We start from the raw sequence: 17,187 nt of genomic DNA, 5'->3' as shown, positions 1-17,187 counted from the left end.
ACCTTCCAGAATATCCCACTACATTACTCCCTGACCTATGTAAACATTTATCTTCCAGAATACCCCCACTGCATTACTCCCTGACCAATGTAAACCCTTATCTACAATAATACCCCCACTATATTACTCCGACCTAAGTAATCCTTTATCTTACAGAATACCCCACTACATTACTCCCTGACATGTGCAAACCCTTATAATCCAGAATACCCCCACTGCATTACTCCCTGACCTGTGTAATTCACTATCTTCTAGAATATCCCCACTACATTACTCTATGTAAACATTTTATCTTCCAGAATACCCCATCTACATTATTACCTGACTAATGTCAACTGTTACCTTCCAGAATATCCCACTACATTACTCCCTGACCTATGTAACACCTTATCTTGAAGAATACCCCACTACATTACTCCCTGACCTATGTAACGCCTTATCTTCCAGAATACCCCACTACATTACTTACTGACCTATGTAAATCCTTATCTTTCAGATTACCCGCACTGCATTACTCCCTGACCTATGTAAACCCTTATAATCCAGAATAACTCCACTGCATTACTCCCTGAACTGTGTAATCCACTATCTTCTAGAATATCCCCACTACATTACTCTATGGAAACCTTTTATCTTCCAGAATACCCCATCTACATTACTACCTGACTGATGTCAACTGTTACCTTCCAGAATATCCCACTATATTACTGTCAGGGTGCCAGGAATCAGACTGAGACGAGAAGTGCACAAATAATCACACCTTTATTAATAGCAAAAAATAATAAAAAGTCCACAAGTCAAATAACAAGCCAGGAGTCAAAACTAGAGCTGGTAGTCAGACAAGCCGAGTCAGGAGCCAAAGCGAGTAGTCAGACGAGCCGGAATCAGGAACAAGGAGAACAGCAGAGTCCGGAACAAGCCAGGGATCAGGAACCAGGAGGGACGTCAGACAGCCAGGTAATACACAGGAGCTCTCACAAACAGGTCTGAGACAACACAAGGGCAAAGCATACTGAACAAAGGACCTTTAAATAATAAGTGATGACATCACAATTCTGAGACTGCATCCTGTCTCACATGGATGATGTAAACTAGTATGGCCATAAAAGGAAGTACAGGAAGTGAGCAGCATCTCCCAGAATGCACCAAAGTCAACAAGAGAGGTGAGTAAAATGGCTGCCAGCAGCACATGGCAAACAAGTCAGGAAAAAACCCTGACAGTACCCTCCCCTCAACGACTCCTCCCCCGCGGGAGGACAAAAGGTTTATTGGGGAAACGGGCATGGAAGGCACGGAGGAGGGCGGGAGCATGAACATCAGAGGAGGGAACCCATGAATGCTCCTCTGGACCATAGCCCCTCCAATTAACCAAATACTGTACGCGGCCCCTGGACATACGAGAGTCAATAATGCTGCTGACCTCATACTCCTCATGGTTGTCAACAATGATAGGACGGGGACGAGGCAACATAGTGGTAAACCGATTACAAACCAATGGTTTCAAGAGGGAGACATGAAAAACATTGGAGATGTGCATTGCAGGAGGAAGGTCAAGAGCGTAGGCCACAGGATTGACCCATCGGAGTATTCGAAAAGGACCAACATAACGGGGAGCCAGTTTATTGGAAGGCACACGAAGGTTCAAGTTGCGGGAGGACAGCCAAACTCTCTCACCAACCTGGTAGGAAGGTTCAGGCAGACGCCTACGATCAGCCTGGAACTTTTGGCGCTGCATAGAACGATGAAGGCAATCCTGAATCTGCACCCACGTGGAACAGAGTTGCCGGAGATGCTCCTCCAAAGCCGGAATACCCTGAGACATGAATGAATCGGGCAACAAGAATGGTTGAAACCCATAATTCGCCATGAACGGGGATAACTTGGAGGAAGCATTAATAGCACTATTAATAGCAAACTCTGCCCAAGGTAACAGTTCAGACCAATTATTGTGGTGATCTGAGACATAGCAACGGAGGAACTGTTCCAGAGCTTGATTAGACTGTTCCGCAGCCCCATTGGATTGAGGGTGATATGCAGAGGAGAAGGAGAGCTAGATCCCCATTTGAGCACAAAAGGAACGCCAAAATCTGGAGACAAACTGGCTACCCTGGTCCAACACTATCTCCTTGGGTAACCCATGTAAACGGAAGACCTCACGGGCAAAAATTGAAGCAAGCTCCTGAGCGGTAGGCAACTTCTTCAAGGGAATGTAATGTGACATTTTAGAAAAACGGTCAACTACCATAAGGATAACAGTATTGCCATTGGAAACAGGGAGCTCGACAATGAAGTCCATGGAAAGATGTGTCCAAGGACGCTCACCATTGTGGTCAGTAAGAATGAGCACTGGCACGCTAGTACCCTCGAGAAGATGCCTCCATTCCTTCAGTGCCAAAATTATAGAAAGTAATTCCCTGTCGCCAATTTCATAATTGCCCTCCGCTGGAGACAATTTCTTAGAGAAGAAACCACACGGATGCAAGGAACCGTCAGGTGTAGGACGTTGAGACAAGAGAGCACCTACTCCAGTCTCAGACGAATCGACCTCAAGAACGAAAGGCAGGGCAGGGTTAGGATGAGCCAGAACTGAAGCAGCAGCAAAGGCAGTCTTAAGACTATCAAAGGCCTTAATGGCAGTAGGTGACCAATGGAGTGGATCATTCTCTTTACGGGTCATGTCTGTGATAGGTTTGACCAAGGAAGAAAAGTTTTTAATAAACTTTCTATAGTAATTGGCAAACCACAAAAAACGTTGAATAGACTGAAGACCAACTGGGCGAGGCCACTGCAGAACTGCAGATAACTTGTCAGGATCCATGGAGAACCCTGCAACGGAGATAACATAACCTAGGAAGGTTACTTGAGTCTGATGGAACTCACATTTCTCAAGTTTACAAAACAGGCCGTTCTCACGTAGTCTCTGAAGAACCCGTGTAACATCAGAAAGATGAGCCTCAAGTGTGGGTGAGTGTATGAGGATGTTGTCTAAGTACACCACAACACACTGTTGCAACATATCTCGTAGGACATCATTAATAAATTCCTGGAAAACAGCAGGAGCATTACATAGGCCAAAGGGCATTACAAGATACTCATAATGCCCGCTCCTGGTGTTAAATGCTGTTTTCCATTCGTGGCACTCCTTGATCCCAACGAGATTGTACGCTCCTCTCAAATCAAGCTTAGTAAAGATCGTAGCTCCCTTGAGGCGGTCAAAGAGTTCTGTAATGAGCGGAATAGGGTAAGCATTCTTAATGGTAAGACAATTAAGACCCCTATAGTCGATGCATGGTCTTAACTCACCACCCTTTTTCTTCACAAAGAAGAAGCCAGCCCCTGCAGGAGAGCAGGATTTGCGGATGATCCCCCGCGACAGAGCATCGGAAACATACTCCTCCATAGCACAATTCTCTGCAACAGACAGAGGGTAAACCCGGCCCCGAGGAGGAATGGCTCCGGGTTGCAGGTCTATGGCACAATCGTAAGACCGGTGAGGAGGCAATGTACCGGAACGCACCTTGTCAAAAACGTCTAGGAACTCTCGGTACTCCTCTGGCAATTGAGATACTGAAGAAGTGCACAAGAATTTAACTGGTTTCTGAAGACAAGTGGAAATACATTGCGGAGACCACAACAAAATTTCGGACCTGCGCCAGTAGAGACTGGGATTGTGCATTTGGAGCCAGGGATAACCCAGAACAACCGGAAAATGCGGAGAGTTTATCACCTGGAACTGGAGGGTTTCAAAATGGAGAGCCCCAACAGCCATGGACAATGGAGCGGTTTCGTGAGTAACGAGTGCGGGCTGAAGGGGCCTGCCATCAATGGCCTCAATAGCAAGCGGAATGGACCGAGGCAAAACAGGAATGGAGTGCTTCGATACAAAAGCACTGTCAATGAAATAGCCTGCAGCACCGGAGTCAACAAGAGCCTGGGTGACTATGGAGGAGTCCACCCAGGAAAGGACAACCGTGACCAAAGGTTTCTCCTTTAGCGGTTCCGGGGACAAGGATAAACCACCTAAGGTCTGCCCCCGACAGGACCTTAGGTGTGAGCGTTTCCCGACCGTGTAGGACAAGACTTCAAAAGGTGGCCCTGTAACCCACAATAGAGGCAGAGCCCCTCCCTCCTCCTAAAGGCCCTCTCCGCCGCGGAGAGATGTGTGAATCCCAACTGCATCGGCTCAGCAATACCTGGTGACTCGGGACCAGGAGGCATGGGAGGAGAGGAAGGCATTCGGTGGGAACGAACGCGTAGGAGACAACGGTACAGGAGGCTTCCGCAAAGCGCTCCTTGAAAGAAGACGTCTCACTTAGTCTGATGTCAATTAGGATAAAAAAAGACACCAATGCCTCGAGATCTTCTGGTAAATCTCTGGCAGCAACTTCGTCTTTAATCGCATCAGAGAGCCCAAGAAAGAAGGTGGCAACAAGGGCTTCATTGTTCCAGCCTACCTCTGCTGCAAGCGTACGGAACTCAATGGCATACTGAGCAACAGATCTTGTACCTTGCTGAATGGACATGAGTCATTTAGCAGCAGAGGAGGAGCGAGCTGGAACATCAAATACCCTTCGAAAGGAGGCCACAAATTCAGGGTAATTTGAAAGCACAGGTTTATTAGTCTCCCACAAGGGATTAGCCCAGGCAAGTGCGCATTTACTTTTAGGTAATATCTCAAAGTAAATGCCCACCTGGTTCAAAAACCCTCTGCACTGATTAGGATCGCCTCCATATCGCTGAGGTAGAGGTGCAGAACCGGACAAGCTCCTGGTAGGATTAGGTGCATCAGTGGAAACAGGAGCAGCCATAACTTGCGGGACACTTTGGTCCAAATGTGCAGTGTGAGTCAGCAGGGTTTGCAGGGCTAGTGCAAATTGATCCAAGCAGTGATCCTGTTCATCCATCCTGGAAATTATGGCAGGTAAAGGTGGATTATTAGCACCATCAGGATTCATGGCCCTTGCGTAATGTCAGGGTGCCAGGAATCAGACTGAGACGAGAAGTGCAAAAATAATCACACCTTTATTAATAGCAAAAAATAATAAAAAGTGCACAAATCAAATAACAAGCCAGGAGTCAAAACTAGAGCTGGTAGTCAGACAAGCCGAGTCAGGAGCCAAAGCGAGTAGTCAGACGAGCCGGAATCAGGAACAAGGAGAACAGCAGTCAGGAACAAGCTAGGGATCAGGAACCAGGAGGGACGTCAGACAGCCAGGTAATACACAGGAGCTCTCACAAACAGGTCTGAGACAACGCAAGGGCAAAGCATACTGAACAGAGGCCCTTTAAATAATAAGTGATGACATCACAATTCTGAGACTGCATCCTGTCTCACATGGATGATGTAAACCAGTCTGGCCATAAAAGGAAGTACAGGAAGTGAGCAGCATCTCCCAGAATGCACCAAAGTCAGCAAGAGAGGTGAGTAAAATGGCTGCCAGCAGCACATGGCAAACAAGTCAGGAAAAAACCCTGACAATTACTCCCTGACCTATGTAATCATTTATCTTCCAGAATACCCCACTACATTACTCCCTGACCTATGTAATCATTTATCTTCCAGAATACCCCACTACATTATTCCCTGACCTATGTAAACCCTTATCTTCCAGAATACCCCACTACATTACTCCCTGACCTATGTAATCATTTATCTTCCAGAATACCCCATTACATTACTCCCTGACCTATGTAACGCCTTATCTTCCAGAATACCCCACTACATTACTTACTGACCTATGTAAACCCTTATCTTTCAGATTACCCGCACTGAATTACTCCCTGACCTATGTAAACCCTTACCTTCCAGAATACCCCCACTACATTACTCCCTGACCTATGTAACACCTTATTTTCCAGAATACCCCACTACATTACTTAATGACCTATGTAAACCCTTATCTTTCAGATTACCCGCACTGCATCACTCCCTGACCTATGTAAACCCTTATCTTCCAGAATACCCCCACTACATTACTCCCTGGCCTATTGTGTTGCTATAGAATAATATAACATCAGCCCATTCTAAATGTTATTTAAATAAATTAACACAAATTTTACTACAATCGTTTTTAATAACCAAACTCCACCTATCATTTGGCTTTTTTGGATGAACCAGTCCAGGCTTAAGAAATCATATATATTATATATCTTTTTTCCCCCTTAAGACGTTCACTTTGTGATCTAATCTAACAAGGGGATCAGAAAGACTAGAAAAGACCCCATAGACTTGTGTTATACTTATTGATGCTACTATGTGCTTTAACAAGGAAAACCTTGATTTGTTTGTGCTGCAGCATTATAATTCTTTGCTTACATGTGATTTACTGGCCCTAGTGCTGGCAAAGGGTTAATCCCATTTCCTTTTAAATGCTCTGCCCCTATTATTTAGGTTTAGTATCCTGCAGGACACATCTCCAACATGAAATGAGGGGGTCATCCAGCCACAACAAGCACATGGGTTAACAGCTGAGTACATACACAGGACATCAGAAGGAAAATGTGTACAGATGTGCTGGACACTTGTCCCCAGCTGAGTCTGACGCTGCTGACATTGCACTGCGACACCCCAGGGGTAAGAGTAAATATTGCTTCATTTCAAAAGTATTTCAACTTGAGCTTTCCCTGTTTTAATTCTAGGTCAACTGTTTGTTTGCAAGAAAATAAAAACTCTCTTTTCTGAAACATACAAATGTTAACAGCGGCACATCCGGCCTGGATATACATTCTTAAGTCACCAGTATGTGGATTTGTAGGGCCACTTACATTACTAGAATATAAAATAACAGTGTTAATATGAAAACAAGACAAACTTGTGTTGGGCAATTGTCTAAAAAGGTAAGAGCTTTAAATCCTCTGATAAAAAAATTATAGAGGGGCAAAGTCATTTACCTTACTCAACCCTCTAGAATTTTTGTAATTGAAACAGTTTTTGCTTAGAAGGCTAATTTGTTTAAGGATTTATTCAACTAACTGGTGAAAAGGTCCATTAATTTAAAGTAAATTAAACCACCAATTCATCATCAATATAAAATAATAGCAATTTAGGGCCAGATTACAAGTGAAGTGGTATTTAACGCTCCCGCGCTAACTCCACTAGAAGTAAGCTTTTTGCGTGCGACGGGTAGTGCTTGCATTACAAGTTGAAAGCAAAAAGTTTTTGCTTGTGCGCTAACCTAATGTGTGCAAAAAGTCGAACTTCATTCACGTATTCCCCCATAGAAGTCAATAGAGTAAACAAAGTTGAAAAAAACAAACACCCAACTCACATGCAAACCTGATCGCATATTCTCAAGTGCGCTAAACCAACATGAAAATATGAATATTTCACATTCCAATGTTCTTCGCATAGCAGAATATGTTCTATTCATTCTTAAATACATATTTCTAAATATATCTGATGGTATTTTGGTACAATATATATCTATATCTAATATATATATATATATATATATATATATATATATACACTGTATATATTCTGTTATGTGCAGAACATTGGAATGCGATATATTTACAGTAAATACACAGTATAACACTTTATTAAATATGAATATTGCATAAATATGCTTTTACACATTTTCACCTACTTAACTGCAAATGGCTCCAATGCACATATATGTTTCTATATATGTTTACATATGTATTTATGTGTTTATATGTGTATATATGTATACATATGTATTTATGTGTTTATGTGTGTATATATGTATACATATGTATTTATGTGTTTATATGTGTATATATGTATACATATGTATTTATATGTGTATATATGTATACATATGTATTTATGTGTTTATATGTGTATATATGTATACATATGTATTTATGTGTTTATATGTGTATACATATGTGTTTATGTGTGTATATATGTATACATATGTATTTATGTGTTTATATGTGTATATATGTATACATATGTATTTATGTGTTTATATGTGTATATATGTATACATATGTATTTATGTGTTTATATGTGTATATATGTATACATATGTATTTATGTGTTTATGTGTATATATGTATACATATGTATTTATGTGTTTATATGTGTATATATGTATACATATGTATTTATGTGTTTATATGTGTATATATGTCTCAATACATATATAAATACATATGTACACAAATATATAATATACATATTTAGACATGTATATGTATGTATCTCAATGTTAAAGACCTTTGCCTTTCTCTTATCTTTGAGCCCTTATAACTTTTTTTGTGCAAGTTTTTAAAATAATTTTATTAGATTGTATTATTATGAGTGTAACTGTACTTTAGTAATAAATAGCAGATGCATATAATGACTCACTTATGTGATATACACAGGGGGTACAGATAACAATTAATGAAGAGGAAGAAAAAACATTTTTCTCTAATTGTAGCAAATAACATAATAAACAAACTAAAAGGTGACCTATAAAATTAAAACATAACTTATAATAAATGCTAAGAATAGACTCAAATTAATGTTAAAACACACACACACAAGCACGCTACTCCCACAATACGGACACAATGGTCATGAGAAGAAAAACAGATAGTGCTTGAGGTATAACTATAAGAAAAGCGAGATCAGCACAAAATGGGTGTTTATCCCCATTACCTGGTGTACAACGAATAAAAAGTTCCCTCATTCAATAGTTTCATCACTGCTTTGTCAAAGGCCACAAGCAATCATATTATCTCATATATCAAAACAAGCATATGTAGTAGTAGGAGTGGCATTGCAAATGCCTGATGCGCATTTCACCGCTGCTTTGTCAAAGCAGAGGTGAAATGCGCAGCAGGCATTTGCACTGCTGCTCATACTACCACATGAGTTTGTTTGGTATATGAGATAATATGAGTGCTTTTGCCCGATTTGACCTATACGTATTTTTTAGGAGATGCAGCACGGGGATACCCAGTGTTTTTAAGTATTTACCTAGTAGTACAGTGAAAGAATAGATATACCCGCATAGGCAGCAATATATTTGAATGAGGGAACTTTTTATTCACTGTACACCAGGTAATGCGGATAATCATCCATTTTGTACTGATCTTGCTTCTCTTATAGATAGTTATACCTCAAGCATTGTTCTATCTGTTTTTCTTCTCATAACCATTGTGTCCGTATTGTGTGAGTAGTGTGCTTGTGTGTGTGTTTATTAACTGTTCATCTGGGTCTATTCTTAGCCTTGATAATAAAAGTAATGTTTTCATTTTATTGTTCACCCTTTTTTCTTATCTTTTATCTCTCTATCTGCTTCAATTATAGAAAAATATTTTTCTCCCTCTTCATTAATTGTGAACTATATACCCTGTGTATATCACGTAAGACAGTATATGCCTCTTTTCTATCCTCTGTTATTTATTACTATTTGCATATTGGTATAGGCACTGCCCTTCTGTATACACACAGGTTTGTAGCACTAGGGATTTTTCTTTTAGGGGGACTCTCTTACCCCCCCCCCATTCTGGAATTGTTCTGGAAACACTTGGTTAATGTAACTGTAATTTATTTTTGATGTGTTTTGTGACACTTTTTTGTTTCGCAAAACAGTTAACCAGAGCTCTGAGGACGCGGTAATCATTCTAGCACAAATTGCTATTGCGCTCATGTGTTCGCATTTACTTTCAACTTCTAATATGAGCGCCACATCCGTGATAAACCCATTAAACAGCCACAATAAACCCGATATCGCTTGCGCTTAACTGTTAATCTGGCCCTAAACTTCAATATAAACTCAAACGTATAAAACTGAAATCTAAAGAAGCAGATATTTGTGCACTAATTCAGCGCCCACAAAAAAAAAAAAACCTAACTTTTTTTATTATTATTATTTTAAGTTTTACATTAACAACTGAAAGAAAGAATGGAGAATCAATCATGCTAATCATATTCAAATGTATAACATTTTTACCAATTAAGAAAAATAATGTCACGTGACTTTACATTCTTAAATCTATTCTTTTTAACCGATGTGTAACCTATTTGTTAAAGGGACGTACAACCAATTTGTTTTCTTTCATAATTCAGATAGAACATGCAATTTTAAACAGCTTCTATTATCAGATTTTCTTTGTTTTCTTGATATTTTTTGTTGAAAAGCAGGAAGGTAAGCTCAGGAGTGTGCACGTGCCATGTAGTGCTTCAGACATGTGCACTTCACCTAGCTACAAATCTCTTCTACAAAGAATAACATAAGAAAAAAGTAAACCTGATAATAGGAGTAAAACTGGAAACTTTTTAAAAATTGTATGTTCTGTCTAAATCACAAAAGGAAATTTTTGGGTTTCATGTCCCTTTAATATCAGAAATGGTTATCCATGAATTAACCCTTTGAGTGCTAATGACGGATCAGAGCCATCGCTAGCACTCTCCCACCTTGAGGGAGATCTGGGGGCTCCTTACTGCTCTTACCCCGGCGATCGTGCCTGTAGAGTGACAGGCATCGCCGGGACTTCACGTGATGCGCGGTGCCGTCACGCGCAATTACGTGATGACGTCACTGCGCAACTTTATTTATACTTAAGAATGTTAAGTATAGGAGCAGGGGGCATGCTGCTTAGAAGCCTGTATCTCAGGCATCTAAGCAGCTACAGGCCCCCAAGACGCATTGTTGGAAAGGTAATCGCTTAACCTTTCCAACAGTGTAAGTCTGTAAAAAAAAATAAAAAAAGTAAAAAAAAATGTTTTCAAAAATTTCAAAAATAAAATAAAATATTAGCACCCAGGTGGGAAATGGCTTAGCAGCCAAAGGGTTAAAGAACTACATATTTATTTTAATCATGCATTAAAATCTAATTTTCCTTCATATTATAAAGAGAAGAGGGAACAGATTCAGAAGGTCACTTCTCGCTAACATTGCTCTATTTCCCCTGCAGTTATTATTATTTGTATTAATTACTATTATTATTATTTTACATACTTGTTACAGAAACGGCATTTGAATTGCTCATGCATTGGAATGGGGAAATAAGATCTGGACATTCATACACAACAAAAGAGCTAAACTAAGATAACCTCTTCAACTTGTGTTGCTAATGACATAATCAGTTTGATTTTGCTTTTCATATTTGTGAACTTATGTAAGTGCTGTAATTCCAGTCGGACTCCTCCAGCCTAAACACAGCCTAATTGTGCTTTCCATGTGAAAGAGAGTTGCAGATTAAGTAACTGTTACTGAGGGACCATGCTTGTGCTGTACGGGTGCAAAACAGAATCTTATGGGTAGAGTCTTTTAAGAGAGAGAGAGAGAGAGAAAATTAATTGGGTGCTTATTTTTGTTCTACAGAGAATATATATCTGAATTCACACCGATGACCACAGTGTTATTTAAAGCAGCGGTCGCCAACCAGTGGTCCGTGTACCACTGGTGGTCCACGAGAAGATATTGGTGGTCCTTGACCACCAATATCTCCCTACAGTGCCTGGCAGGATATCAGTGAAAACCGACGGAGGAGTTAGATTACAATCTTCCTATGCACGTTGCTTAGTACTGCACAACTTGCATAGCTAGATTGTATTTTTAACTCCTCCCGCCCGGTGCACTGCTCAGAGAAAGATGCTTCCATTCTAAAGCCAGCAGAGGTTGGTATAGTCTTGGCTTGAAATAGTGGAATTAAAGTATATAAAAACTTTTTTTTGGGGGGGCAAAATGGGTATTGGCAGACAGCTGCCAGTACCCAAGATGGCAGCATATTGGTAGCAGGGGGTAGGGTTAGAGAGCTGTTTGGGGGAGATCAGGAAGGTTGGGAGCTTAGGGGGGGTCCAGCAGAGCAACATAATTATTATTATTTTTTTAAATAAAAAAAAAAAAAGGCCTTTTATTTTAGTACTGGCAAACTTTCTGCCAGTACTCGAAATTGCGGGCACAATTGTGGGGTGGGGGAGGGAGGGAAGAGAGCTGTTTGGGAGGGATCAGGGGTGGGATGTGTCAGGTGGGAGGCTGATCTCTACACTAAAGCTAAAATTAACCTTGCAAGCTCCCTACAAGCTCCCCAATTAACCCCTTCACTGCTGGGCATAATACAAGTGTGGTGCGCAGCAGCATTGAGCGGCCTTCTAATTGCCATAAAGCAACGCCAAAGCCATATGTCTGCTATTTCTGAACAAAGGGGATCCCAGAGAAGCATTTACAACCATTTGTGCCATAATTGCTCAAGCTATTTGTAAATAATTTCAGTTAGAAACCTAAAGTTTGTGAAAAAGTTTGTGAAAAAGTGAATGATTTTTTTTATTTGATCGCATTTCGCGGTGAAATGGTGGCATGAAATATACCAAAAGGGGCCTAGATCAATACTTTGGGTTGTCTACTACACTAAAGCTAAAATTAACCCTACAAGCTCCCTAATTAACCCCTTCTCTGCTGGGCACACACGTGTGGCATGCAGTGGCATTTAGCAGCCTTCTAATTTCCATAATTGCACAAGCTATTTGTAAATAATTTCAGTGAGAAACCTAAAGTTTGTGAAAAAGTGAACTTTTTTTTTTATTTGATTGCATTTGGCAGTGAAATGGTGGCATGAAATATACCAAAATGGGGCTAGATCAATACTTTGGGTTGTCTACTAAAAAAATATATACATGTCAAGGGATATTCAGGGATTCCTGACAGATATCAGTGTTCCAATGTAACTATCGCTAATTTTGAGAGAAAAAAAAAATGGTTTGGAAATAGCAAAGTGCTACCTGTACTTATTGCCCTATAACTTACAAAAAAAGCAAAGAACATGTAAACATTGGATATTTCTAAACTCAGGACAAAATGTAGAAACTATTTAGCATGGGTGTTTTTTGGTGGTTGTAGATGTGTAACAGATTTTGGGGGTCAAAGTTAGAAAAAGTGTGTGTTTTTACCATTTTTCATTATATTTTATAAAAAAATTTATATAGTAAATTATATATTATGATGAAAATAATGGTATTTAATGGTAAGAAAAAACAAAATTTATGCTTACCTGATAAATTTCTTTCTTTCTTGACACGGTAAGTCCACGGTTCATCATCAATTACTTTTGGGAATATCACTCCTGGCCAGCAGGAGGAGGCAAAGAGCACCACAGCAGAGCTGTTAAGTATCACTTCCCTTCCTACAAACCCCAGTCATTCGACCAAAGGAAAGGAGAGAAAGGAAATAACACAAGGTGCAGAGGTGCCAGAAGTTTATATAAACAAAACTGTCTGAAAAAACAGGGAGGGCCGTGCACTCACTGTGTCAAGAAATAAATAAATTTATCAGGTAAGCATAAATTTTGTTTTCTTTCGAATGACACAGTGATTCTACAGATCATCATCAATTACTGTTGGGAATCAATACCCAAGCTAGAGGACACAGATGATACGGGAGGGACAAGACAGGTAACCTAAACAGAAGGCACCACTGCTTGAAGACCCTTTCTCCCAAAAGAAAACCTCAGCCAAGGTAAAAGTATAAAATTTACAGACTTTCGAAGAAAAAAAAAATGAACAAAGAAGGCCAAGTCGCTGCCTTACAAATCTGTTCTACAGAGGCCTCTTTCTTGAAGGTCCAAGAAGAAAACACCGCCCTAGTGGAGAGCTGTAATTCTCTCAGGAGGCTGCTGTCCAGCAGGCTCATCAGCATACAAATAATTCTTCTTAACCAAAGAGAAAGAGAAGTGGCGGAAGCTTTCTGGCCTTTATGTCTATCCAGAAATATAAACAATACAGAAGACTGATGAAAGTCCTTTGAAGCCTGAAGATAAAATCTAAGGGGCCGCACAACATCTAAGTTGTGCAACAGATGTTCGTTATGAGAAGAAGGATTAAGACAAAGAGAAGGAATAACAAGTTCCTGATTAAAATCTCTGTCTGACACAACCTTAGGAAGAAAATCAAACTTGGTACGAAGTACTGCCTTATCTGCCTGAAATACGAGATAAGGAAAAACACACGGCAAAGCTGAGAGTTCGGAAACCCTCCGAGCAGAAGAAATAACCTTTCCGAGATAAGAACTTAAAATCTATGGAATGCATAGGCTCAAACAGAGCCTAAAGAAAAGAAAACCTTAGGAGCAAGGTTAAGACTCCAAGAGAGCAACTGACTTAAACACAGTCCTGACTCGGACCGGGACCTGATAAAAGGATTGTACATCCGGAACGCCTACCAGACACTTGAGCAGCGGAATGGAAGTACTGAAATCTGACCCTTGAGGGTACTAACAGATAAAACCCTTTCTCAAGGCCTACCTGGAGAAACAATAAGATCCTTGGGATCCTGCCATATCTTATAGAAAATCTTTCTAGTGATAGGTTTACGAGCCTGAATCATGGTCTTAATAACCGATTAGAAAAACCCACGTTTAGCTAACAACAAGCGTTCAATCTCCAAGCCGTCAGCTACAGAGAAACAATATTTGGTTGAAGGAAGGACCCCTGAAGCGGAAGATCCTTCCTCAGCAGAAGTTACCACGGAGGTAGAGACAACATCTCTGTTAGATCTGCCTACCAGATCCTGCGATGCCACGCAGGAGCTAGGAGAAAACCAATGCACTCTCCTACTTAATCCGAACGATGACTCGCGGAAGGAGAACAAACGGAGGAGGATATGCAAACCTGAAGTTCCAAGGAACTTGACCTCTCTTGACCTCAAACTGAACTAGGGTACTTGAAGTTCTGACGAGACCCCATCAGAACCAATTCTGGAAACCCCCATTTGGTAGATAACCTGGAGAACATTTCTGGAAGTAGTTCCCACTCCCCGGAATGGGAAGTCTGTCTGCTCAGAAATCCGCTTCCCAGTTGTCCACTTCAAAAATGTGGATGGCAGATAGACAGTAACTGTGAGCACCTGCCCACAGAAAAAAATCTGAAAACTTCCTTCATGACTAAGGAACTCAGAGTTCCTCCCTGGAGGTAAATGTTGTCTGACTGGAACCCGATAAACTGGGCTAAAGACAACTGAGGCCAAAACATCAGAGCATTGAAAATCACTCTCAATTCCAAATGATGAAGGGGAGAGCAGACTTCTCTCAGGACCAGAGTCCCTACGCCTTCAACGAGTCCCAGACTCCTCTCCAGCCCCAAATGCCTTGAGACCAAAGATCCAGATAAAGCCACCACGGGAAGAGACCCTTGTCGACTGAATTAGATTCTCTGAGACAATCGGGACAATCCCCATTCCACTGTCTGAGTATGCACAACTGCAGAGCTCTCAAACTGTATCAATCAAGGGAATGATGTCCATTGAAGCCACCATGAGACCAATCACCTCCATATACAGAACCACTGATTGCCTAACAGTAGACTGAAGAGAGAGTCAAGAGGAAGGATATTGGCTATTCTGACCTCTGTCAGACAGATTTTCATCGATAAGGAATCAATTATAGTTCCTAAGCACACTACCCTTGTAGTTGGGACAAGGAAGTTCCTTTCCAGCTCCACTTCTATTTGTGGAACTAAGAAAGACAACAAAAACCCCCGAATGAGATCTTAATTTAATGGTACTCATTTTATCAACCTCGGAATGATGAAGGGCTGAGTCGGCCCTGCCGGAATTTGAACCTGTGACATTGATCTTATAAACAGGCTTTTTTGTAGTCCAGGCATTTACCAACTGAGCTAACTCACCGGCCATTGCTTGTAGAAAGATGGCGCCTGAACCAATAGGACGTCCAGGAAGGATTCCTCTTCAAATCCCGGAACCGAAATTGCAGCCCAGAATGAGAAAACACTGGGAGCTGAGGCAAAGCCATTGTTGAACCACAAACTGAAAAAGTTTTGCAGGAAAAGCCAAACTCAGACATCTGAGATAATTGAATGGGAACCTAAGGGTACGCATCCTTAAAGTCTAAGGTCGTTATAAACCGACCCTCTTGCACCAAGGAAGAATGAAGCGAATAGTCTCCATCTTGAAGACCGGTACTCTGAGAAACTTGGTTAGACATTCACTGTCCAAATTAGGACAAAAAGTTCCCTCTCTTTTCACGAAAAGCATGAAAAAGAAACTTAACCCTGTTCCAAAAACTGGAGCTGGAACAATCACTCCCAGGGTGGAAGATCCTGAACACATTTCAGAACACCTCTCTTCTTATCTGGTCTACAGATAATCTAAAGAAGGTGAACCTGTTCCTGGGAGGAAGGAGTTGAATTCCATGAGAGTTAGCTGCAGTTTCTTTAATTACTTCCCCCTTATCCAAGACTGACTGGGTATCCAAGAGGACTTGAACTGCTCCTGCTTGGAAGACAAAGGAGAAGACTTCCTGAAGTTACGAAGGAAGCAACAGAAATAAAAAGATTAGCCGAACAGCTTTTCTGTCCTGGATCTCCTTATGGAGACCTCCAAAGGAATTAGACAAGGCATTGCACCAAAAAGATGTCACACTTGTCCATAAAGGCTTCCATCCTTAAAAGAACATCTATCCTTTATATGGATTGAAGACCTCTTAGCCAGAATAGCAATGGCCCCTACTATTTTAAGCACCATGTGCCATGAAATTTAAAGGAGACATCTTATTACTGACAGGAGATGGGAAAAACAGAATTTATGCTTACCTGATAAATTACTTTCTCCAACGGTGTGTCCGGTCCACGGCGTCATCCTTACTTGTGGGATATTCTCTTCCCCAACAGGAAATGGCAAAGAGTCCCAGCAAAGCTGGTCACATGATCCCTCCTAGGCTCCGCCCACCCCAGTCATTCGACCGACGGACAGGAGGAAATATATATAGGAGAAACCATATGATACCGTGGTGACTGTAGTTAGAGAAAATAATTCATCAGACCTGATTAAAAAACCAGGGCGGGCCGTGGACCGGACACACCGTTGGAGAAAGTAATTTATCAGGTAAGCATAAATTCTGTTTTCTCCAACATTGGTGTGTCCGGTCCACGGCGTCATCCTTACTTGTGGGAACCAATACCAAAGCTTTAGGACACGGATGAAGGGAGGGAGCAAATCAGGTCACCTAAATGGAAGGCACCACGGCTTGCAAAACCTTTCTCCCAAAAATAGCCTCCGAAGAAGCAAAAGTATCAAATTTGTAAAATTTGGCAAAAGTGTGCAGTGAAGACCAAGTCGCTGCCTTACATATCTGGTCAACAGAAGCCTCGTTCTTGAAGGCCCATGTGGAAGCCACAGCCCTAGTGGAGTGAGCTGTGATTCTTTCAGGAGGCTGCCGTCCGGCAGTCTCATAAGCCAATCGGATAATGCTTTTAAGCCAAAAGGAAAGAGAG

At 41.1% G+C, this 17,187-nt stretch overlaps 1 protein-coding gene across 4 annotated transcripts in view; it reads right to left on the bottom strand.

Moving 5' to 3' along the window:
* ERC1 (ELKS/RAB6-interacting/CAST family member 1) overlaps positions 1 to 17,187 on the bottom strand; it is an 871,748-nt gene that overhangs the window by 144,559 nt on the left and 710,002 nt on the right. The gene's annotated exons all lie outside the window — the stretch shown is intronic.

Source organism: Bombina bombina, chromosome 6 (genome assembly GCF_027579735.1).
Source record: "Bombina bombina isolate aBomBom1 chromosome 6, aBomBom1.pri, whole genome shotgun sequence".
In the NCBI taxonomy this organism is placed as follows: Eukaryota; Metazoa; Chordata; class Amphibia; order Anura; family Bombinatoridae; genus Bombina; species Bombina bombina.
The sequence above is the reverse complement of the archived record's forward strand: the minus strand, read 5'-3'. Positions and strand labels throughout refer to the sequence as shown.